Source organism: Chiloscyllium plagiosum, chromosome 13 (assembly GCF_004010195.1).
Source record: "Chiloscyllium plagiosum isolate BGI_BamShark_2017 chromosome 13, ASM401019v2, whole genome shotgun sequence".
In the NCBI taxonomy this organism is placed as follows: Eukaryota; Metazoa; Chordata; class Chondrichthyes; order Orectolobiformes; family Hemiscylliidae; genus Chiloscyllium; species Chiloscyllium plagiosum.
In genome coordinates, this window is record NC_057722.1 from 17757593 (window position 1) to 17784194 (window position 26602).

At 39.8% G+C, this 26602-nt stretch overlaps 1 long non-coding RNA gene across 1 annotated transcript in view; it reads right to left on the reverse strand.

Annotated features, from left to right (window-relative positions):
• Positions 1-20951, reverse strand: part of LOC122555794 — a 54882-nt gene extending 33931 nt beyond the window's left edge. The window contains exon 1 of the long non-coding RNA XR_006313367.1: positions 20714-20951. This is a non-coding gene — a long non-coding RNA (uncharacterized LOC122555794). The remainder of the gene's footprint in view (positions 1-20713) is intronic.
• Between the last annotated feature and the right edge of the window lie 5651 nt (positions 20952-26602).

Below are 26602 nucleotides of genomic sequence, written 5' to 3' on the forward strand. Positions count from 1 at the left end.
TGACTTGTCCGGACTTGTCCGACCTGCCTAGCTCCTTTTCCACCTATCCACTCCACCCTCTCCTCCCTGACCTATCACCTTCATCTCCTCCCCCACTGACCTATTGTACTCTATGCTACTCTCTCCCCTCCCCCACCCTCCTCTAGCTTATCTCTCCACGCTTCATGCTCTCTGCCTTTATTCCTGATGAAAGGCTTTTGCCCGAAACGTCGATTTTGCTGCTCGTCGGATGCTGCTTGAATTGCTGTGCTCTTCCAGCACCACTGATCCAGGGCCTATTGTTAAAGTTCACTTGAAAATGTAATCTTAAAAAAGATTTGGGATATGTGCATGAAAGAACTGAAACCAACATAGTCATTCTAAAAGATGAGAGACTTAACAAACAATCCAGGTCTTTTTCAATGTATAATTTCAGTTGCATCACACTGTAAACTTTTGCTATAAATTCTGTGTCTTACAATCTTATACTCCACAAACACCTGATGAAGGAGCAGCACTCCGAAAGCTAGTGCTTCCAAAAAAAAATCTGTTGAACTGTAACCTGATGTTGTGTGATTTTTAACTTCATATGTCAACTGTAACTTTGTGGTAGCACTCTCATCTCTGATTCAGAGTGTGTTAAGATCAAGATCCACACCAGTGTATTAAATCTGGGCTGACATTTCAATGCATCAGTGGGGGAGTGCAGCACTGATTGGAGGAGCCTACTTTTGTATAAGAATGCAGAGGGATCCAGGTTGTCTCATGCATGAATCATAAAAGGTTAGTAGGCAGAAGCAGAAAGTAATTAAGAAGCTTATCTTTATGCAATCTGCATTACAATATAAATTAAACATAAAAGTAAAGATGTGCTTCTTCAGTTATACAGGTAATTGGTGAGACTGCATCTTGAATACTGTGTGCAATGTTGGTCTCCTCATTTTAGGAAGGATGTAAATGTGTTGAAAAAGATTCAGAGGACATTTATAAGAATGATACCTGGAATGAGTTAGTTTTATTAAGATAAAACTGGAAAGATTTGTTTTTTTCCCACTGAAGTTTAGAAAAGCAACGGGTAATCTGATTGAATTATATAAGTCCTGAACAGTCTTGACAAGATGAACAAGGAAATGCTGTTGTTCTGGTGGGTGAGTCCAGAACCAGGGGCAACGTTTTAAAATTATAGATTACCGTTTTAGGACAGAAATGTTGATTTTCTTTTCTCTCAGAAGATTGTGCGACTTTTTAACACTCTATCTGAAGGATGTATACTTTTAAGGCAGCAGTTGGTAGATGATTGCTTTGCAAGGAAATCAAAGGTTATCAGGAGTTGGGAATTAGAAACACAAGTAGATCCGCATGATCTTATTGAATGACAGAGCAGGCTCAAAGCATGGAATAGTCCACTTCTGCTTCTTAATTCATATGTGGCTATGTCTGCCCTCTCAATCCAAATGCAAGTCTTGTTTGTTCAGAGGTGTGTCATAACATGTCTGAATGGGTTGATTAAAAATGGATAAAATATCCCACAGTATTAGTTTGGACAAAAGCAATGCATTTTCTCCCTGTATCCTGATCTGAAATTGAGCTCTCAACAAACATCACTGAGCTAGATTACTCTTATTGTTCTTGTGTTGCCTTATATGAATAAATCAGTGACTGCTACTGGAAATATAACTTGACATAGCAATTCAAGCATTATCAATAAGTAATCACTTTTACTTTGTAGGTTTTCCTTGCGCAAATTCATTTTTAACCTTGAAAGCTTTTCTTTTCTGGTAGTGCATACATTCAGCAATATAAGACCAAGGGATTTTTTTTTGTGTGGCAATACATGTTATTAGTTTGGTAGATTTTTTTTAAGTCGAAGAAGTAAAACAGGCACAGATACAAAATAACCTTTTGTTTTCAATAAGCAAATGATAAGCTTCCCTCTGCATAGGTTAGTGTTGTAGTATTTGAAAAGCAATTCTATCAGGTGTCCAGCTCACCACAGGCTACTATTAAATGATGCTCACTCTACAACATTGAAGAGTCAATAACTCAAATAAGCCAATCTAAATGCATAGCGCATTTCCTGCCTAATGAGCAGCAGCTACAAATAGCATTGCCTCGGGCTGCCTCAAAGGGCTAGTTGAGGAAAAAAAGCTGGAAACAAGCAGCAGATTTGTCAGTCTCTCTCTTCATAGCCTAGACACACGCAGTACGTCAGACATGCCCTCCACAGATGCTCATTGACCTATTCCGTTTTTCCAGAATTGTGTGTTTCATTTTCAGACCTCTGGCATTTGCAGTATTTTCCATGTAATTAAAAGGGCTACAATTGAACTATAGGCTAAAAAGAATCTGTGCATAAAAAAGAACTGACTAACTCAAGGGTTTAAAATTGGTCAGTAGCCAAATTATAGAGTCATACAGCATGCAAACAGACCCTTCATTCCAACTCATCCATGCCAACCAAGTTTCCCATATTAAACCAGTGCCATTTACCTGTGTTTGGCCATCTCTAAACTGTTCCTATTCATGTGCTATCTAAATGTAATTTAAATGTCAGGATGACATGGTGGCTCAGTGGTTAGCACTGCTGCCTCACAGTGCCAGGGACCTGGGTTCAATTCCCATCTTAGGTGACTGTCTGTGTGGCATTTGTATGTTCTCTTTGTGTCTGTGTGGGTTTCCTCCCACAATCCAAAGATGTGCAGGTTAGGTGAATTGACCATGCTAAATTGCCCATCATGTTAGGTACATTAGTCATGGGTGGATGTGGCAGAAAGTTGCTCTTTCTAGGTTTGGTGGGGGCCTGTTTCCATATTGTAAGTAATCTAATCCAATTCTTCTCTGGCAGTTTATTCCAAACATGGACCATCCTCAATAAAAAAAGTTGCCTGTCAGGTCCCTTTTAAATGTTTCTCCTTTCACCTTAAAACTATGCCCCCAATTTTAAACTCCCCTACCCAAGGGAAAAGACCTTTGCTATTCACCTTATCTATGATCCTCATGATTTTATAAATCTCTGTAAGGTCACCCCAACCTCCTACGCTCCAGTGGAAAAAGTTCTAGCCTTTCCTTGTAACTCAAACCCTCAAATCCTGGCGATATCCTGGTAAATCTTTTCTGAACTCTCTCCAATTTAAGAGTATCCTTCCTATAACAGAGTGACCAGAATTGTACACATTACTCCAAAAGTGGTCTCAACATAATCCTGTACAACATCAACATCATATGCCAACTTTTACACTCAATGGTTATTTGACATCATTTCTACAATGAAAATATAAAAGGATGATTTTCTCTTTGTTTCTATTTGCAGAACGTGAAAAATTGTATTCTTTCTTAGTAGATTTATGAATCCACTTCATGGAATACATTTCTCCCTTGACCTTTAAATTAATTGCTGGTGAATTCTGTCCAAGTCCTTAAAAGGAACATTTCACCACTGGATCTTGTAATGATACAGTCAAAGATTTACCACATTGGAATCCCATACCGTCAAAGAAACCTCTATTTCATCAATTTCACAGATTAAAGTATTTTCCCCAATGCTGCTATGTCATGCCAGGACTCTCAAATCACAGGGCTGTCTCCACAGTGTTCAGGAATGGAACTCTCAGCAGCTCGGGAAATAGCTTCAATTCTCATGACATACTTGCTGCCTGGATTTGGCATGGCACCTTAACTGGGCACTGAATAAGAAGATCATGCCAAGTCCTACCCCTGAAGTCAAAAGAGAAAAAGATGTATCAAAAAATATGACTGTGCATCAAACAATTTTCTATAGATTAAATAGATGACATATTTCTCTGTATATTCCATATCAATCAAGAGAAAGCTCAGAGTAGCAGGAAGCGTGCTCACACAAAAAATAAAATGAAAACATGGAAAAAAATTATTTTGCTACAATAGAGTCTCCATGGTAACAACATTACTTATAGAAATCCTCTGTGCTGTGAAATAATAAGCCAATGAAATCTTTGTCACCAGAAACAGATATAAAGAAGGGCTTTTTTTAATGAGGGAGTATTCTGGAATGCTATTGCAAGAGCAAATGAGATTGATCTTCAAGTATTTTTACTACCTTGGCCATATTAATCTAGAGAGACCCCTCACTTCTTCCTCACAGACAGTGGCAGGAAATCAGAGCTGAGATTTCTATTTATCACAATGAATGCTTTCAGAGGATCAGTTGCTGGGACTGCATCTTTCAACCTTTCAAGATTTGATTGAATATGGTCCAAAGTATGTGAGATGAAGGAAAGGACAACAGGAATAGTGGTAGCCCATTCATCACCTCAAAGCTGTTCCAGCATTCAATTAGATCATGGTAGCTCTGTATCTTAACTCCATCCACCCACCTTGATTCCCTTGCTTGACAAAAAAAAATCAATTTTTTTTTTACATTTTTATTTGAGCTAACGTCAACACCTTCCTGAGGGAAATTGCCATTGTGTGTGATAATGTGACATTGCCTCTGAATTATCTCTAGTTTTGAGATTACAGCCCTGTTTTACGCTCCCCCAGCAAAGGAAACAATTTATGGCTCTATTTTCCTTATCAACTCATTTAATCATCTTCAACATCTAATTTGGGTCTGTTTTTCATCTTCCAACTAGAAAAAAGTTCAAGACAAGTTGATAGTTAATTAAATGAAAGGTAAATAAAAACATTATATACTGTTGACTTTAAACGCAATAAAATAACTACAAACATTGTAAAGGGCAAGTAAAGGGCTGACTGGCAAGTGGATGTGAAGATATTTCTGTGCTTTATGACTCAGACAGCAAATGTTACATACCTCTCTTTGATAATTTTTGTAACCACTTGAGAAATTGGTCTTGGAGTTTCCCATTCAAGGTTGGCCTGACGTAGTCATAGTGGAAGTTACTAAAACATGCAATGGCCACTTCTTGCCCGGTCCTATCAATATGAATGGGCTGTATGGGCTGAATCTTGCCCTATTTTGGAGCTTTATTTTCACCTCATCTGCCATGTCGCTCTGACACTTCTCTCATCCAATGCTCGTCTGATTCTTACACTTGGCATAGCCAGAAGAACTTGCCACTGTGGAAAGGCTTGGATTAGACTGTCACACTGGTGATATTGTCGTCTTTAAAAGGCTGATGTGTCCCAGACAGCCTCGAGCAGTTCGGAGCTGCCCTATATAGTTTGTGACCTCAGCCTCAGACATAACAGCAAAAGGGTATTTGGTGCACTGCTTTGCAGACAGGGACCTGGAATACCTAGTGGAGGCCATGCCAGTCTGGTCCTGGCTTGCAACCTGATCAATGAAGCCTCAGTCTTCTGAAGGAATGCCCAGCAGTTTCGAAAGAAGGCCAATTATCTTCTCTGCTTGGCCGGGGTAAGTGCCACCACCTTCTCTCTGCTACCTCACAATCACTCTTTCTCTGCTACAGCACCCACCTCCTCCCAAGGTTCATGCTCTATCACTCTCACTATTGCATGAAGCATCTTCCTTACTTGCTCCCAGCTGCACAATCCTCCTGACTCCTATCACTGCATGGGCTCTGTGCAGCGTAACCACCACAACTGGATCACCTCACCACCTTTCCCCCACCCCAACCAGCCCTAACAGCTGTGGCACCAACTTCCACTGTACTCAATCCCTCCCTTTGTCTCATCACAGGAGAAGATAGAACAAAGGGCAGAAAGAGGCAGGGCAGGTACCGGACAGTGCCCAAGCCCTTGCACTGGTAATGGAGTCTGTCCTTGACCAACTGAGCCAAGACCCCTTCATTGAAAAGTGTCTCCCTTGACACATGACAATTTGCTTGAAACACACATGGTACGCCTGGTGCATCAGTTGGTGGCACATGTTGCAGATGTGAGACTCACGGAGCAGATGGCCATCCACCAACACATTCACTCACTCAGCTGATGCCAGCTGACAGCCATGCCTTTGTGTCAGATGCCAAGACCCATGGATATGGGGTGTGTACAGTGTACCCTGAGATGCTGGTGTCAGTGTCCAAGATGGTAGTCCAGAGGAGCAGTCATGAGCTGGCATCATCAAGTACCCACTCCAGCTCTCATGTTGGGATTTCTTGACATCGTTTCTAAGCAGCCCCTGATAGAACTGGAATCTGTACATTAAGGCAAGAATTGATACTGGTGAGGGTGATAATGAGCATTAATCCCTGCAAATAGGCATCTCATTCATCACTTCTTTCTGGAAAATGTGACATCAAGATAGGTCTCATTAGACTTCTTATTCAGTTCTCCCAGATTTCCCGTCATACTCCGTGTCATTCAGGACCTTATACGACTCTGCCCTAAGTTTTGTTATTTATCCAGGCTGTAGCAGTGAATGCATGGTGAAATCATTATGCACCGTGACCTTACAGGACATCTTGATTTTTAGATGAAACAAAGAGAGGAGATAGGGAACTGAGTCGTAACCAGACATCTCAGTCATGGATACAGTTTCAGTTCACAAATCTGGAAGAAAATGAAGGCAAGTTGGTGGTGGGAAGATAATATTTTCCTAATCCTCTGGGCTGTTTGCTATACTGGAGCTTGGCCAGCTCAGATAAATTATAATTACATGTTTCACATGCAGTTTCAAATCAGATATTTTTAAATAAACACAATAGTTTTAATATATTTAAGTGCACACTTTGGATCTTTGTTCCATCTTCCTGATGCTGCAAAACCAATTTTTAAAGAGGAAAATAAACTTGTTGGCATTAATGCCTTTTAGGTCAATGCATTTTTCCAGCTGCCTCTGTTGTCGATCAGAGAGCTGCTTAGGGGGAGCAGTAATGTAGGCTGGTGTTTTTCTTGATAATTCAGTGCAGATTAAAAGTCCTTGAACTTCTGCTATGTGTATATTAATATTCAAACTTATTACATTCCGAAGCAATTTCCCCCGTTATCTGCTATTTCAACAGAAGTAGTGACTCCTTATAATAGCAAGCAAATGGAAAAGGCATTTGCATTCAAATCTTTGCACAGCTTAATTTAAGACATGAGGATCAAATCTGAGAGTTGTTAGCCTGTGAGAATTAATACCACATTGCATGGTGTATTTATCTTCTAAGCCTTCGGGAAGCCTGTGAATCCATTCTTTATGCACATGTGTTTGTACTAGGATTTTCTGTTTTTCTTTATGTTTTTCTACTCTCACACTCACAACTCCCCACACCACATATCATGGCAGCCATCTTCCCTTGCTCCCATGTTTCTTCCTCTGTCTTCGGATGTGCCCCTATGCTTACACCTCCCTCTCCCCAGGATCAAAAATGCTACAGGTCTTTGTCATGATGGTGAACATTTCACATTTATTTCCTGTGTCCTTTATTGTCAGCACCCTTATGGCTGGTGTGTCAATGGAGTGGCTTCTTGAGCCTGTACTCTCTCACTTTTCAGCACTTGTATCAGCCATCACATTGCATTCGCAAGTAACTCAAGTGAGTAAGATAGGCATTCGGACATGCAAATCCTAGGATAAGGTCAAAGAATGTAGTGTTGAACCCTGTAGCTCATTCATAGTCATTGAATCATGCTATCTATATTCCACTGGTGATGGGAGTGACCATTTCACTGCTGGTCTCTGATTCTTAATTAGTATAATATTCAATTCTATTCAGGTAGCAAGTGAAAAAATTATTTGTAAAGCTTCACTTAACTTGCATGCCCCTTGACCTCTGCTAGCTATCGGTAATAATTAATAATTATTAATAGAATATAGAACAGTACAGGATAGGAACAGACTCTTCGACCCACAATATTGTGCCAAACATGATGCCAAATTAAACTAATCCCTTCTACCTACCCTTGGTCCATATCCCTCTCTTCCTTGCTTATACATGTAGTCAACTAAAAGCCCCTTTTTTGCCCCAATCACATTTGCCTCCACCACCACCCCTGACTGCACGTTCCAGGTGTCTACTACTGTCTGTGTGAAAGACATGGCCTCACTTTCGCCTTCCTGTATTAAATATATGCACTTTAAATACATGCATAATAATTAAGAGTAGCTTAAAAGGAGTCTCTCTTCAATTTCCTGTCCCTCTTTGTAGGGGAGCATGTGACCCTGATATCTGGAGTGCTTCTCCATTGTGAGATGTAGTTGCAGTCATTAAAATAAGCATCTGTTTCATTGAACAATGCATCCAGTCTCACTGTGGTATCTTAAAGGAAAATCTTTTGAAATTGCACAAGATACAGTATCTTCGCAATACCTAAAGTCATTACTGAATTGTAAAATTACTCAATTCAAAATGTTGCATTTGTCACTTATACACATGAACAAAAGACATTCAATTGTTTCCAGCAACTCTCCTTATCAATGTAGTTAATAATAGTTGTCAAGTCTCAAAGCACAACAAGCAAATAAAATAAATAGTTGAATAATTCTGGAAAAATATTTACCCAAGGTGGAAATATGATACATTTTTGAGTATTTTTTAATTGCCATTGTTTCAAAGTTCATCTATTTATGGGGTAGACAGGAATGCAGATACATTAATAATTCACCAACAGGTGTAAAACTGGACGCCTACTATAAAAAAGATTTTCATTTCCATTATATTTTCAATGAGCAGCCAATCTTACACACAGATATACACCCAGCTGACAAGTGTAAAATCTAACTACATCAGTTTTTATTCTTTAATCGACATAAGGGAAATGTATAATGTTTGTGTCCAAGATAGTGAGTGTCTGTTAAACACATCTGTTTCAGATTTCTATCCACTCCAAACTGTCAATGTCAAATGTGTGATTGTAGACAAACTTGTAACAAAATAGCCAATTACTTTAACCACATCCAAGCCTATTTTTATGATTTATTTCAGCACCATGTATCCTCATCAAATTATACAGGAATTGCAAAGTCTTAATTTTAAATCAAAGTTGTCTAATCATCAGGCAATGACCAGAACATATTTCTATACTTAATCAGTATTAGTGGTGAGGATACTAAATCTGTATACTCGCACATTTGCACAAATTTTGAAAAAAAAGAAGCTTCATTGGAAATGAAACCCATCAGCTTGAACATCCTGATTGTAGGAAGAAATGATAGCGCTCATAGATTGTGTAATCATGATCAGAAAATTGAAAGAGAAAGATTTGTTAGGGTGAACATCTCCTTAATGTTTCATAAGTAATTGTGAAATATGTAAGATGGACTTATCGCAAACAAACATGTTGCCCATTCATATGTTAAACTGAGAACAAAGATGCCTTGAACACTATTTCCCAATATTCCAGTATGCAGGAACTCCATTGCTAATTGTATCCAGGAGAAATGGGCATTCAAGGCCAGTGAGTAAAAATAAGCTAAGGGAAAGTAAATACTGACAGTAATGTAAACATAATTCAACCATACCTTATTCATTTTTTCTTCATTTTGTTTGCTCAGTTGTTATGAAAAATATATTTTGTTCTAGCAACATACTGCCATCAATAGGAATTCCCTATTTGAGATCATTGGAAAGAAAAATCAATGGAGAATTCTAGTCTGCATAAGCATTGGTGTGTGCCTACCCAATGACTTCTGTGTATCTGCATCTGCAGACAGCATTTAGTATATCTCATTCCAATAGATGATTAAGATATGTTGTACCTCTATACACAAAGGCAGCAAGACCTGCTATCCTATTACACCACTAAGATCTAGCACTAACTTGACAAACTGTAATGTCACATACTTCAAGTAAATATTGGTAAGACTGAAGCCTTTGATCCCTGCCACGAACACTGACTCCAAACCTCACTGTGGCAAGTTCTGAGGCTAACCCAGGCTGTTTGCAACTCAATGCCATATTTGACCCTGAACTGAGCTTCCACACAATGAAAGGCACAAATCACATAACACCAGGTTATAGTTCAACAGGGTTTATTTGGAAGCACTAGCTTTTGGAGCGCCACTCTTTCTTCAGATGGTTGTGTAGTAGGACCATGGTACACAAAATTTACAGCTAAAGATTACAGTATCATGCAAGTAAAATGACATATTTAACAAACCTCAATTGTTGTTAAGTCTTTCATCTACACAATCACTAAGACAGCTTATTTCCAGCTTTGAACCAATACCTGACTTCAACCTGTCTCAGCTGATCTGTTGATCTCTAGATTTCACAATACCAGCAGTTTCCATGCTGGTCTGCCATTTTCCACCCTCTGCAATCTCAAGCTCTTTCAAAAGTCTACTAATTGCATTCTAACTTGCAGAAAGTTCATTGTGCAGATCAATGTGTCTGCTGACATACATTGGCTGGTATTCTAGCCATGCCTCAGTTTGAAACTTTAATCCTTGTTTTCAAATCCTCCATGACTTCACCCCTCCTGATCCAGATAACCTCCTTCTGCTGAGCAACGTTCCATGATATTTACTCAGCTTCATTTCTGGAACTTGTGCATCCCCGATTTTAATTGCACCACAAAATAGGCAGTCACAGTTCAGTCTCTTGATCCTAAATTCTGGAATTACTTCCCTAAACCTCTTTACCTTTCATTCTCTTCCTTTAACTGCCGCTGAAAAGCCACTTGTTTGATTAAGTTTTATATCTCCTCTCACAATATAACACTGTATGACTCAGAATCAAATATTGATAATGTTCCTGTAAAACACCCTAAACCATTTTACTTGAAGGGCCATGTGAATACAAGTTGCAAGTGTTGTGTTGAGAAAGCACAGTTCTCGTGCTTTCGGTTTCATTGTGGAACAAAGTATATGCCATGATACTGTTATCAATTCTAGGAGATTGAGTAATGAAGAGATCTCGCTGCCACTCCAGAGCCTGAACCTGTGTGCTAGCCTTATGTTCTAGTGTTGTTATGCTAGTCTACTGTTCTAGTGCTACTAGGCTAGAGTGTTGTGAAGGTTACAGCTGAAGGAGACCTAGAAACTCCCTGTATGCTTTTTGTAAAATGGAAAAGAATGTACAGCCTTTCTCTCTCTTTCTCTCTCTCTGATTGCTGGAAGCATGAACCTGGCAACACAGATAGCAACAGCTCTCTCTAACAATATGATGGTAAATTTTGTCTGTTATCACTAAATTGAGAATGCATCTTGGTTTCCAGTTAACAGGAAAAGTTACTGTTGCATCTTGTAAGAAGCCTTACACAAAAGGGCCCCATTGTACGCTCATGGGATGACATGATAACTTAAATGCAATAATGAGTGTTGTATTGTTATGACAATGGACCAGAGCCCTTGAATTACATACAGACATATCAAATAGTTAAGTAAAATAGGTTGCTTTGGCTAAAAAAGCATATGAGGCAGAGATGGCTAAGAATGTAATTCAGTGACTGTCTCTTAAATTCCTGTGTGCTTGTCACCCATGTCGAGAGAGATCATGGAGTGTTGGATCTGGAAAAGTGTCAGGCAATTTCAAAGAGGCACTTTTACAGGAGGGGTACAATGTAAAAACCTGAGCCACCTTGTGTCAGTTTCATCCCTAGGCAGTGTTGGAACAGAAAGCAGTCTAGTTTTCAGACTTGTCTGTTTCCTCTTGCCAGCAATTCACAAGAGCAGGGGTTAAAATTCGTATGCACCAGTGGTCTCTGTGTGTGCCAGCCTACTAGGTTAGAGTGTTGTGAAGGTTACAGCTGAAGGAGACCTACAAACTCCCTGTATATGTTTTGCAAAATGGAAAAGAATGTACAACCTTTCTCTCTCTCTCTCTCTCTGATTGCTGGAAGCACGTCACCCATCAAAAGCTACAGTTGAAGAGGAAACTGGACAACTTTTCTCACTTGGTTTCCTCTGGGTGCTCCGGTTGCCTTCCACAATCCAAAGATGTGCAGGTCAGGGTGGGTTGGCCATGCTAAATTGCTAGTAGTGTTAGGTGCATTAGCCAGGGAAAATAAGCGAATGGATCTGGGTGGGTTACTCTTTGGAAGGTCGGTGTGGACTTGCTAGGCCAAAGGCCTGTTTCCACACTGTAGGGATTCTTCTAAAATTTAAGATGTAAAGACCACAGAATCTCCAAAATGACTGCTTAGCTGCAAAAGTCAATGCTACTGGAATTATCCTACTTAATGGCCACAAAGTTTTACCATCTACTCCATAATGACTGATTTGAACTTCTTTTAAAGTATTTTGTTTAATCCCTTCTCATTTCTAATATTTGCATATGTGTTATCTTTAATTTTTATTCATGTTTTAGTAAGCAATAAACTCACTCTGTTTTAACTCAAGAAAGCCTTGTTACATTGATTCGTTTGGAAACTTATATACATTAGAATTCGGAAAAGTATCCGCAAAAGAAGGGATCCTTTATTTTAAGGTAACTTTGATATGCCAACAGAGGGAGGCAGTTGGTTAGAGAAAGAGAGCCTGTGCATCTCTTCTCACCTAGCATCATCACAAATTGGGGAACTTCACCCAGGAACCGGTCATGATACATTTGGGAATCAACTGCAACTGAGGAACACTCTTCTGTCTGACCTTAGGTCAAATTAATGGGTTGGATTGAGACCATAAGATGTAGGAGCAGAGATTGATCATTCAGCCTATTTGAGACTGCTCCAGCCATTCAATGAAGACATGGCTGATCTGATCATCAAAAAAATGTTTAAGGGTAAATGAAACTCAGCTCTTTTTCATTTTAAAAGCAAACTATTTACACAAGCTATGACACACTTCTGGGCAGTATTTATACATAAGAATATAAGCACTAGTAGCACGAGTAGCCATTCAGCCCCTCAAGCCTGCTCCACAATTCAATACAATCATGGCTGGTCTCAGCTCCACTTTTGTGCACGCGCTCCATAATCCATTAACCCATGACTGACTAATGTCTATCTCCTCCTTAAAATTTACTCAATGTCTTGACAACCATGATACTCTGGCTGGGAATTCCACATATTCACAATCCCTTGAGAAAAGTAATTTCTACGTCGCTATTTTAAATCTGCTATCTGTTATCCTAAAACGATGACCCCTTGTTCTAGATTGTCCCACGACAGGAAATGTGTTTACAAAAAGTAATTTACTAATTGTTTAATTTGTGAAATAGGTGATTTGGTGTGGGCATTCGAAAACTAAACTGATTTCTCTCTCCTCTGTGACTACGTTCATGCCTGGGAGAGGCAGCGTAGGACTTGAAGAAGGTATGATGGGTAACAGGGGAGGAACTCAAGAAATATGCAAGTTCAGTTCTGGTAAAGAGTGGAGATTTAATGATATCTGGTTAGGAACATAGATTTGAGTGAGAAAAAGCATAATCAATTAGAATAAATAAACATAATAAGCATAAACACATTCTATGAGTTAAAATAGTGCTCCATAGCAAGCAATAATTTAATCGCTAACAAAGGCCTAGAGAGACACTTGGCAACCTCACACCCAGCCATAAAAGTAAAATGTTAATTACAGATAAAATACTGAGACCATCAAATTTTAAGAATGGCAAAGATCCTTATCACAAGAATTCCATTAGAAAACAGGCTAAAACAAAACTCAAAGAGAGAGAGAAATTAAAATGCTTTACTGATAATCATTTAATGATGATTACTCTAAGCTTGAAAGAGTAAGGTAGAGATGAAAGGAAGATCCTTTTACAAAAGTAAAACAAATTTATTGGCAAACTTTTAACAAAGGATTCTTTTAAGCTTAAAAAAATAAGGGAGAGGTGAAAGGTGTATGAAACATCACAAATAAATTGACTAGGTAATAGTTCACAACTTCATCAGGAATGATTTGGAGATGCCGGTGTTGGACTGGGGTGTACAAAGTTAAAAATCACACAACACCAGGTTATAGTCCAACAGGTTTAATTGGAAGCACACTAGCTTTCGGAGTGATGCTCCTTCATCAGGTGGTAGTCTGAATCTTCACACAATCAGGAATCTTCACACAATGAAATTGGTACAATGTTAATAGATACAACACCACTTCAAATTGGGAGAAACCCATATAGAGCGTTGACACCCATCTTTGCTCAGAAGAAATCAAATTACTACAAAAATAAGATCCTTTTGCTGAAATTGGGATGTATTAGAAACTCTTAGATATTACTTCACAGAAGAAATTTTCTCCCAACAGAGAAGGTATCACACTTGCTTGGGACTTGAAGGTAAAACTCTAAATATTGATAGGTATTCTATTCTTAGCTATTCCTTGATGTTCTTAGACATTCTTGAATATTTATAAACAAAATCAAACTGGTTTAATTGAAAGCACTAGCTTTCGGAGCACTACTCCTTCATCAGGTGGTTGTGGATAACCACTGCCTAATGAAGGAGCAGCCCACAGCCACCTGATGAAGGAGCGGCGCTCCAAAAGCTAGTGCTTCCAATTAAACCTGTTGGACTATAACCTGGTGTTGTGTGATTTTTAACTTTGTACACCCCTAGTCCAACACCGGCATCTCCAAATCAAGATCAAACTGGATTCTGTTAGATTTGATCTTTTAATAGTTTTAGTACAAAGTTACTTGTGAAAAGTGATTTGTCTGAGAGTTTCTGTTCAAAATTGGAATATTGTTTGCAATTCCGGTCTCCCTCTTACAGGAAGGATGTTGTGAAACTTGAAAGGGTTCAGAAAAGATTTACAAGAATGTTGCCAGTGTTAGAGGGTTTGAGCTATAGGGAGAAGCTGAATAAGCTGGGACTGTTTTCCCTGGAGTATCAGAGGATAATGGGTGACCTTATATAGATTCATAAAATCATGAGGGGCATGGATAGAGTATATAGACAAGGTCTTTTCTTTGGGTTGGGAGTCCAGAACTAGATGGCATAGATTTAGAGTGAGGGGGAAAGATTTAAAAGAGATCTAAGGGGCATTTTTTTCAAGCAAAGGGTGGTGTGTGTATGAAATGGACTGCCAGAGGAAGTGGTGGAAGTTGGGATATTTACAACATTTAAAAGGCATCTGGATGGGGATATGAATAGGAAGGCTTTAAAGGGATATGAGCCAAGTGTTGGCAAATGTGTCTAAATTAATTTAGGATATCTGGTCAGCATCAACAATTTGGACCGAATGGTTGATTTCTGTACTGTACATCTCAATTACAATAACTGAAGTCAATTGTCTGGGTTAAGTGTTTTTAATTGCAACTGAAATGATCTTAATATCGTAAGATGCTTTCTGAAATGTGGAAGTATATTTTCTGAAGAGAAAAATCCCAGATCTTTAAAATATCCATGATGTTTACAGCATAGTTAAGGTTTATTAAAATTAAAGAGTGTGCGTGGAGGATGGTGACACTCTTGGGCAGTTTTGAACCCAAGGGATGATTATGTAAATCTTTGAAGCCCAAAACTTTACATGTTTTTGGAATTGGCTGGCTTGAACTCAGCAGGCAGAAGTTATTAGGGAAATATCAATCTAAATTAGCTCTGAATCAGAGTTGGGGGGTATAAATTACTTTATGGAATGAGACAAGCAGGGGAGGGAAATTGGAGAGTCTGTTGAACAGCCTGTTTGTTCTCACAACATAGACATTGATGAGCTCCGAGCACACAGAGTCATAGAAATGTTCAGCACAGAAACAGACCTGTTGATCCAACTTGTCCATACTGACCAGACATCCCAACCCAATCTAGTCCCACCTGCCAACATCCGGCCCGTATCCCTCTAAATCCTTCCTATTCATATACCCATCCAGATGCCTTTTAAATGCTGCAGTTGTAACAGCCTCCACCACTTCCTCTGGCAGCTCATTCCATACACGTACCACCCTCTGCGTGAAAATGTTGCCCCTTAAGTCTTTTGTATATCTTTCCCCTCTCACCCTAAACCTATGCCCTCTAGTTCTGGATCCTCCACCCCAGAGAAAAGACTTTGTCTATTTTTCCTATCCATGCTGCTCATAATTTTGTAAACCTCTGTAAGGTCACCCCTCAGCCTTTGATGCTCCAGGGAAAACAGCCCTAGCCTGTTCAATCTCTCCCGATAGCTCAAATCCTCCAACCCTGGCAACATCCTTGTAAATCTTTTCTGAGCCCTTTCTAGTTTCATAACATCTTTCCGATAGGAAGGAGACTAGAATTGCACGCAATATTCCAACAGTGGCCTAACCAAGGTCATGTACAGCCGCAACATCACCTCCCAACCCTGGACTCAATACTCTGACCAATAAAGGAATGCATATCAACGCCTTCTTCACTATCCTATCTACCTGCAAATCCACTTTCAAGGAGTTATGAGCCTGCACTCCAAGGTCTCTTTGTTCAGCAGCACTCTGTAGGACCTTACCATTAAGTATATAAGTCCTGCTAAGATTTGCTTTCCCAAAATGCAGCACCTTGCATTTATCTAAATTAAACTCCATTAGCCACTTCTCAGCCCATTGGCCCATCTGATCTAGATCCCATTGTAATCTGAGGTAACCTTCTTCACTGTGCACTACACCTCCAATTTTCACGTTATCTGCAAACTTACTAACTATACCTCTTACGCTCACATCCAAAACATTTATATAAATAATGAAAAGTAATGGACCCAGCACTGATCCTTGTGGCACTCCACTGGTCACAGGCCTCTAGTCTGAAAAACAACCCTCCACCACCACCCTCTGTCTTCTACCTTTAAGCCAGTTCTGTATCCAAATGGCTAGTTTTCCCTGTATTCCATGAGATCTAACCTTGCTAATCAATCTCCCATGGGGAACCTTATCGAACGCCTTACTGAAGTCCATATGGATCACATCTACTGCTCTGCCCTCATCAATCCTCTTTGTTACTCCTTCAAAAAACTCAGTTAAGTTTGTGAGACATGATTTCTCACACACAAAGCCATGTTGACTATCCCTAATCAGTCCTTGCCTTTCCAAATACATGTACATCCTGTCCTTCAGGATTCCCTCTAATAATGTGCTCACCACCAACGTCAGGCTCACTGATCTATAGTTGCCTGATTGTTGGAGGCAAGGGCAGCGAAAGGACAGCTGAGGGGTTTCAGCTGAGAGTTGGCAGCAGATAAAAGAAGTTGAGGCATCTTTACACTCCAATATTATCCGAGTTCAGTAAGCAATTTCAGCACATGAGAAGAGGACCCAATAATGCTTTATGCAGTTCATGCAGATCAAGCAGTGAATGGCTGAACCAGTTATTTGCAGTATCCAGTAAAATCTGTGCCCCTTGGAGTTAAGGGAATAGGGATGAGGACCAAACAGAGGGGAATGGCTACATGACAGAGTAATGATGTTCACGGGGACCACGGTATCAAAAGTGGAGCTGAGGGTATTGCTCAGCAGGTTGATAACTTGCATGGATGTAGTCATGAACAGAGGGCCAATGGCAAGATATTTAGGATTTTGAAAGTGCAATTGTTGGTGAATTGGAAAAGTTCTTTTTTCCAAGGGTGCAGAGGAAGTATGGTTGGGAGTGGAAGGGCAGTATCAATTGAGTTTGATTCAAGGAAGTGATCAGCTATTGAAACTAAGTCAATCAAAGCCAAAGAGTTGCAGGCAGAGATTCTGACCTTTGCTGAATGTACTAAGTTTTGGCTAGGAATATTTTTAGATGTTGGCCGTGGCTCACTTGACAGCACTGTCACCTCTGAATTACAAGGCTCTCAGTTTAAGCCCAACTCCAGGACGTGAGAACAAAAATCAAGACTGATATTCGATGTCATACTGAGGATGTTCTGTGCTAGAGGAAGTGCCATCTTTCAGTTGAGATCTTAAATCAAGGCTCCAAGCTCCCTTCTCAAATGGATGTAAATGATCTCATGGTATTATTTTAAAAGCAAAAAGAGAAAATGAAATGTAGTATTTCTGAGCAGTGAACGGTGACACACCAACTTGTACGCACAGCAGAATTATTCACACTGTTTTAAAATGTCAGTTCCATGCTTACAGCTCTAGATTCCAGCAGCTTCTACTAATTTGTTCATTTTTGTTCTGAGTCCACATTGGGTTTACGGAATCAAATAAAGTCAGATATCAATAGTAAACAGATTCACATTATAATGGAGAACAATTTAGATAAATGCGAGGTGTTACATTTTGGAAAGTCAAAGCAGGGCAGAACTTATACACTTAAAGGTAAGGTCCTGGTGAGCGTTGCTGAACAAAGAGACCTTGGAGTGCTGGTTCATAGCTCCTTGAATGTGGAGGTAGGTAGGATAGTGAAGAAGGTGTTTGGTATGCTTTCCTATATTGGTCAGAGCATTGAGTATAGGAGTTAGGAGGTCATGTTGCAGTTGTGCAGATCATTGGATAGGGCACTTTTGGAATGTTGTTTGCAGTTCTGGTCTCCCTCCTATAGGAAGGATATTGTGAAACTTGAAAAGGTTCATAAAAGATTTACAATGATTAGATTAGATTACTTACAGTGTGGAAACAGGCCCTTCGGCCCAACAAGTCCACACCAACCCACCGAAGTGTAATCCACCCAGACCTATTCCCCTTCATCTAAAACTATGGGCAATTTAGCATGGCCAATTCACCTAACCTGCACATTTTTGAACTGTGGGAGGAAACCGGAGCACCTGGAGGAAACCCACACAGACACAGGGAGAATGTGCAAACTTCACACAGAGGGTCTCCTGAGGTGGGAATTGAACCCGGGTCTCTGGCACTGTGAGGCAACAGTGCTAACAACTGTGCCACCCATGGTGTTTGGTGTTTGATGTTTGGAGAGTTTGAGCTCTAGGGAGAGACTGAATAGACTGGGGTATCAGAGGATGAGGGGTGACCTTATAGAGGTTCATAAAATAATGAGGGGCATGGATAAAGACACAAGGTCTTTTCCCTGGGATGGGGAGTCAAGAACCAGAGGACATAGGTTTAAGCTGAGAGGAGCAACATTTAAAAGGGATGTAAGTGGCAATTTTTTCATGCAGAGGGTGGTGCACGTATGGAATGAGCTGCCAGAGGAAGTAGTGGAGGCTGTTACAATTACAACATTTAAAGGCATCTGGACGGATATATAAGTAGGAATAGTTTAGAAGAATATGGGCCAAGTGCTGGCAAATGTGACTAGATTAGTTTGGGATATCTGGTTGGCGTGAATGATTTGGACCAGTTTCCGTGCTGTCCACCTCTATGACTCTAATTGGACACTATCAGTTTTATCCTTGATTTGGAGATGTTAGTGTTGGGACTGGGGTGTACAAAGTTAAAAATCACACAACACCAGGTTATAGTCCAACAGGTTTAATTGGAAGCACACTAGCTTTCGGAGCGATGCTCTTTCATCAGGTTATAGTCCGAAAGCTAGTGTGCTTCCAATTAAACCTGCTGGACCATAATCTGGTGTTGTGTGAATTTTGGCTTTATCCTTGCTATCCTAGTTGGCATTTACTCAATCAACATCACAAAAATCAGATTGTAAGGCTATATGACATTGCTATTTGTGGAGGTTTGCTGCCACATTTGATATATTCCAAGTTCAATAGTCCATCACTGGATGTAAAGAGCTTTGAAACACTCAGTGGTCAGGATCATTATCTGTATAAATCCAAGCCTGCATTAGTTTTATTTCAGGACTGCATCCCCCCCAAAATATTTAAGTTAATGAAAAATACAATTGACAATAATTTTAATTCCAAATCAGTGACCAGCGACCCCCACTAAGTTGGCATCAGTTCAGAGGCTGGATTGAGAACCCCCTCCCCACCCCTTTCCCATGATTAACCAGCCTATCAGCACCTTCCATTTAGACTTTGAGCTGAAGAATAGTTGTTACAGGTATTCATCAACAGCAGTTGTCCCATCTCCTAGTAAACTCGAAGAGTGAGAAAAACTTAAAGGGAAAATTACAAATTATTCAACAGATCCTGACTCAATATTTTTTCATGATGTTACTTGCATTCTTTCTGAAAACAGATGTCGCATAAACTCAGAGTAAAAAAAAACTTCAAGCATGCACGCTGCTTTTGGTTTGATTTGCTGAAAGCCATTTTTAGAGTACGTTTATAATAGATCAGTCTGAACTGGTTTTTAAATCCTAGTGTGTACACTATCTCCAGCCAAGTCATGTGGTACTCTCAGTGTCGCTCCAGAGTTTCCAGACTCTGATTGGCTCTCATTAACTCCCTCAGAGGTTCCCCCTCCAACACCAGCATAATCCTGAGTTCCTCTGAGAAATCTCCTCTACGGCATCTGCCTGCCTGCCTATGACTCTCCCAGTTAGAATGGAGTAAGTTAAAGAGTTTCAGCAGGGTTGTGTAGTCGGCTCTCAGAGCTTGCCAGTGGAAGTCTGTTCCTCCCTTTTTTTTTGCAGACACCTCACCCAGAAAAGAAAGTAAAAGTCCCGAGGCAAACAGCAGGAGCTGTCTCAAGACTTTTTTCTTTTATAAAACTGTGTAGTCCCTTCATCAGCTAAGCGAGAAGAACATCACTGAAAGTTAAAGGGTATGTGGAGTATACATGTTCTGTGCAAACTGTCGTTTATGATCATTTTTTAAAAAATGAGTCTTGGAGACTGATTTATTCAAATGAATTGGATGCAGCAGTGCTGCTTTGATTGTTCTTATTGTAACCATGATGAAAGCCTTTTGTGAAAATATGTGTTAAAGAGAGCTCCCGGTAGCATGACATTTATATGTACTGCTCTCGGCTTGTTTTGTGTTTAAGTAATTATGAGATTGAAATTAGAAGCTATAGGGCTTCTATCAGAGCGTTTAGAGTGAAGAGGGGTATCTGGAGAAAGGTTTACTGATTCCTAAAGGTATAAGTAAACACTCTTAGTTATACTTTGAGCTGTGTTGAATCCTGAGTAATCGGGGTGCTGTTATCACAAAATTGTATAGAAATAAGTTTCGTGCTGAGCAGGATGGGCAGCATTGAAGTTACTCTGACGATCTGCTTACCTGGAGACATTGAAAAGTGTGTTTGGTCTACAGGGATGGGTGTTCTGAAGTGGTGTCACCTCGAGCATGGCTCTGCTTGCCAGCGCGCGCGCTCCCAGTCCCATCAAATCCGCTTTCGCTGTGTCACGCCGAGAGCTATCTCCATTTACACAATATAGTTACAGCGACAACAAACAAACAAGTGTAGCTGATGCCTCACAGCATCAAACAGTGTTAGACAGGGCAGTGAGCAGGATCCACGTGACCAAGTCTCTTACTGCTCGACAGTGCATGTTGTCCTGGTGGGGGTGGGGGGTCTGTTAGATGTATTTATAAAATAGTTGAACACCTAGTGGCCAGACTGTGTGTAATTTAATCGAGGGAGTTCAGATGGCATCATAAAAAGTAAGTGTCGCCCGAGCAGTTTATAAATGTTATCTGAAACCCTTGCTTAAGTACCAGTATTGTAGCCTTTATCTGACTCCCTGAGGTCTGATACTTTAAGAGATATTGACTTTATCTTTTTTTTAAAAATTGGGAAACTCTTCCTTTTCTCCCCCTCCCCCCCGGTTGGGTCGCTCAATTTTAGGTGAAATCGGTGTGACGAAACGATCACACACTTTGACTCCTTTCAATTCCTCTCCGTTTTTCTCGATGACACTGCCCCTTTAACAACTACATCGGACATTTAGCTTTCATTATTTGCCGGCACTTCGATTTCTCTTCCTCGTTTTTTGCCCATTCACATTGTCTTTAAATCTGGTTTTACTGAGGAAACGATTTGCTGTCTACGTTTTTCTTACAACAATGGAAAAACTATCCGTGAGATCTGAGACTTGTTACATCAGTGTTTTTTTTTCCAATTATGGTCCTGACAGGCTCGTTAACCTATCGTATCAAGAACCTACACTCTTTATTCAAAAGCATTCAGTTGTTCAGGGTGCATCAGTTATCGGGGATGCTGTGGTTGGGCTGCAATCTGTTTGACCATATGCCTTTTATCTGCTGGTGCCATATCCCTGTGTGTGTATGTGGACCCTGGTGGTTGTAATGGTGTGTGCAGGACCTGTAAGGAGGGAGTAGTCATTGCCAGTGGGAGGAGCTACAAGCCGAACTCCAGAAATCTTTGTACTGTCGCTCGGTTCTGTTGAATCTCTCGTGAGGGAATGTCTGATCTGAATTAATCTCGTGTCATAGTTGTAAAAAAAATAGTTTCATCGAAGGAGCGCCTGTTATGATTCTGTTATATTGCAATGCTGCCTCCAGTGCAGAGCTGATACAGAGCTTCTGTGTGATTTCTCTTTACACCCCTTCGCCTGCTTATTCTTGTTTAATTCAGATACTTTTTTTTGTGAGATTAATTTGAAGGGAAAGGACTTAAAGACGTTAGAAAACTAAATGCCCTTTAGGCAGCGGAATCAATGCTCGGCAAGACTGGGCCTGCACCAGGGAAACTTTAATTTTGGCGCCTTGGGATACAATGTAACAAAAATACTCGGTGAGGTCCCGCTAATTGAATTCTGTCAAACAAGTGCTCTACAGTGTAACCTTTCAGGCCGGATTTTCCATTGGTATTTGTGATAGGGGTTGCGAGAGAACACTGGAACGGGCTCAGTGAATGTTACAAAGGCATCGGGAAAAGACCTCCGGCAGGAAAACAGAAATAGCTGGAACACCGATTGTACAGCACAGAAACAAGCCATTCAGCCCAGAGATCTGTGTCAGCGATAAAGCCCTACAGCAGAAACACCTTGGGCTTAATATTTCATGTCGCCCTAGTAAGGCACCATCTGCAGAGACAACACAGTTTATTAATGAGGACGTTGTCAAAAATCGAGTGTTCCAGTATTCGAGTTTAAGCCAATTAAAAATTTTAGGCTCGAGGAGCCATTGAATGCAAACTCATGAGTGAGCAAGTAAAGGCAGCATAGCAATTACATTTTAACGCATCTTCTCGAAATCATTTACTACCTGGATGCGTCCTCATTTAGAAAGTTAACCTGCAACCAAAATGTTCCAAATGACAGAGGAATGATGGCTTGATGCCCAGCCTGAGATACAAGTTAAATCCAGTCTCTTCAATCTGGCCCTCATTCCCCTCCCTAATAACAAGTCTGTGGATGGATCTTCAGAGGTGGTTCACTACTACCGCCTCAAGATCATTTGGGATATGCAATAACTCGAGGCATAGTCATAAAAGAAGAGAAAATGAGGTCTGCAGATGCTGGAGATCAGAGATGGAAATGTGTTGCTGGAGAAGCGCAGCAGGCCAGGCAGCATCCAGGGAACGTCGATTCTCCTGTTCCCTGGATGCTGCATAGTCATAAAACACGAATAGGAAAAGAAATGCCAGCTCCCATCCACAAAACACCTGGCCTGAGGTCAGAAGAGAAAAGATAATGAGTAGTGATCCACAAAACAATTGATAGTAAACTGTAAAAAAAGAATATAACTCTCTCTTTCCCTTCCCTAAGGAAATGGTGCAGTGTTAATGTTCTTGGACGTAAATCAGAGGCCAGATATATCTCTGGGTTCAAATCCCATCATAGTACTGAGTAGTATTCAAATTAAAAAGGAAACAAAATCTGGAATGGAAAGCATGTCTCAGTAATGGTGCCTATGAAACAATCATCAATTGGCATAAAACCCCATCTGGCTCAAGAGAAATCTGCCATCCTTACCTGTCTACAGTGGATCTGAAGTTATAGTTACGTGGTTAACTGCAAAATGCCCCAAATGAGCCACACAGACAATGCAAGATCAGTTCAGGAAGGGGAAAAAATACTGCCCCTGCTGGTGATGCTTACTTCTCAATGAACTCAAATGGCAGGAATTGACAGAGTGAACGTGAGGAAGCTATTTATGTGGAAACGATGAAGAATGAAAGATTGAATAAATATAAGCAGCGGAAATCTCAGTTTAAACCAAACTTCAGGAGTAACTAGATTCCACTTAAAGCTATCCCCATGTTGGAGCTTGACACTTGGCTTCTGAATGACCATTGACATTCACAGGAAATGAAATGCAATGTCTGATATTATGAATCTCACTATGTTAAGGGAAACAGATTCATTAAAAACAACATTATTACAAAAATGTTCTAGATTGCTGTCTTCAATTACCAACTATGCTCCATTATAGCAATTACTACAAGCCAAAATTATAAGTGGGAAAGCAGTACAAAGAGGAATAAGTTATGATTTTTTGCATTGATTTATGACAACCGCAGGACATTCAATCAGCTTTAAAAGCATATTAGAGTGCTTATGGATTTAGTCAATTGTGTAATGTTTGTTGGAAAGGGAATTATATAAGACTTGCCTGTTTATAAAATAAGGTTTTTTTCTCATTGGGGAGGCTTGTTGCAAAATGTTGATGTAATTGAAGATCGGAAATATTCAAAATGTTAAGTGGATCTTGTTAGTAAAAATAAATAGGCCTGTGAATTATTTTCACATGTAACTTACTGCAATTTTTGCCATTTAATAAAATTAATTATCACAACTTCCCCACCAACAAAGGAATTACTTGTAGCAGGAACTTCCTGTCCTTGATTGCATTGTCAGTTAATCAGTAGTGATGAAGAGTGGTGATAGCCTGGTGGATAGGCATGATCATTTAGAACTGAGATGAGGGGAAGTTCGTTAGACAGAGGGTGGTGAATCTGTGGAACGCATTGCTGCAGAAGACAGCTGAGCCACTGAGTGTATTTAAGATCAAGATAGAGAGGTTCTTGATTAGTAAGTACATTAAAGATTAGGGGAGAAGGTAGGAGAATGGGGTTGAGATCACATCGGCCCATAATCAAATGACAGAGCAGTCTCAGTATTAAAGTTCTGCAGAAGGGTCATTGGACTTGAAATGTTAACTTCATTTCCTCTCCACAGATGCTACCAGGTCGACTGAGTTCTTCCAGCAATTTTGTTTTTTTTTGGGTTTTTTCAAATATAACCTTAATTGAAAACCTTTCACGTGAATACTAATTACCTGGGGTCTTCATAATCTTCCCAGGTTCTTGTCAGGTGAAAAAGTTAGGAAAATCAAATTTTTGGCAATTCTATTTCTAAACCATTTGAATTTAAAGCTGTTGACATCGGAAACAGTAAGGGGTTTTCTTTCCAGAAGGTTTGGCTTTATTCACCCTTTCCTGACTGTGGCTACAGTCCCACTGATCTGTCACCTGGCTGTATATATCCTCACATCCCAGGATGATCGCTTTTATCCACAAATCTGGACAGCTAGTGAAAGCAAGTAATTTCATCATAGAATGTATCTCAACTTCACCTGATCCATGTCTTCCAACAAAGTTAATTCAGTTGCCTGATTTGATTTCTTCCTCAATCACCCTGAGGTGCTGAGGCAAGTTGAGCTGAGTGTGGCTAGATCTGCACAGATCAGCAATAAAATCTGAGACAACCCTCACCTGTCTGTCTCAGTCGCAGACATAGAATTACGTTGATAACTTTGCATATTTGGAAAGATTTGGCACTACCACTTAGTTAAGTACATGTGTGTTTAAGAAGCAAAAATTTCAATTTAGAAAGTCTCTGTGGTCTGTTTACCATATCTGCAGTAATGTTCAACGTCGAGTAATAATAAAAGAAATAACTTGCATGCTCTGAAGAGCCATCTGGACTCAACATTAGCTTGCTCTCTCCCTGAATGCTGTCTGATCCACTGTGATCTCCAGCATTGTTTGCTTTCAGTGTGTATATATACATAGCTGTCTTTGAGTGATGGATAAAATGATGGATTACTTCCACGTCTCTCAATTAATTCTTTTATATTATAACAGAAGTTTTAAAACTGAGATCAATTTACACTGTTCTCATAAATAATCAAACTCCAACAGGGATTTGTGCAGCAACTTGTCAGTAATCAGAGAATTGTGAACTTAACGAGGTGGATTTATTCAGGTAACACCAGATATTATGTTGGTTCAGTAATCTAGTGAAGTCAACAGTTAAGGAAGTTGTCAGTCAATCAGTGAGGAAAAGAGACTATTGTCCAAGAGTTGTATAGTTCCCAGAGACTAGTCATATTTGTGTGGCCTTTCTATATTAACAACATTTGAAATTAAAGTTGCTGATGTTTGCTTAGCTGTTTAAATGTGCTGAGTGATGAGAACCACAAAAGCTCAAGCTGTTAGAATGTATATACACGAAGGCAACTGAAGCAATAATTCATTGCAAAGAAATGCAGCAGTGACAGTTGGAATAACTGTGCTGTTGCTCTTATGTGACAGTACCATCAACAATAGGTTAAGTCTTTTACCTGTATTGATAGATTGTATGTACCAGAGAATGGTCTCTTTTCTTTCTTTCATTAGTTGCAGATTTGCCTAATGCAATTTAAAGAAGAGAACTGAGTGGAAGAGTTAAGATTTTATGAGGGATAAATGGACACAACATTTTGAGCACTTCTCTCATTTTTCTTTGCAGTTTGAAGAACAATCCTAATTTTCCATGTATCTCCATATGAATAAAGTCTTCTCCCCTTCAGGTGATTTACTGAAATTTCTCCTTCCCCCTTCAGTTGTTGTCAGTAAGGAGTGGCACTCATCAGAAGTGTGGATTGAGAAATTGTACAATTAAAGATCATGATTTTCCAACCATAAGAATTAATGGCTGTAAAGTTAGGGACCACATGCTAGTCTTGACTAGTCATTCTCTGAGACATGCCTTTCCATTTCTCTGTTGAAAACGTTATGCTTACTAAGAATGTATCTAAATTACAGACTTATTTCATAGTTGAGATTCTTGATTGAGTTAATGGTAAAATGAAATTCTGCATTTGCAAAAACAAATTTGTGCCGTGTTATACTTTTAAATTTGTGATTTTTTTTTTTCTGTATTTTTGCAATCATCATTAAGGAGATCAAACATTTTGATGCAGAAGCTTGTATTTTTT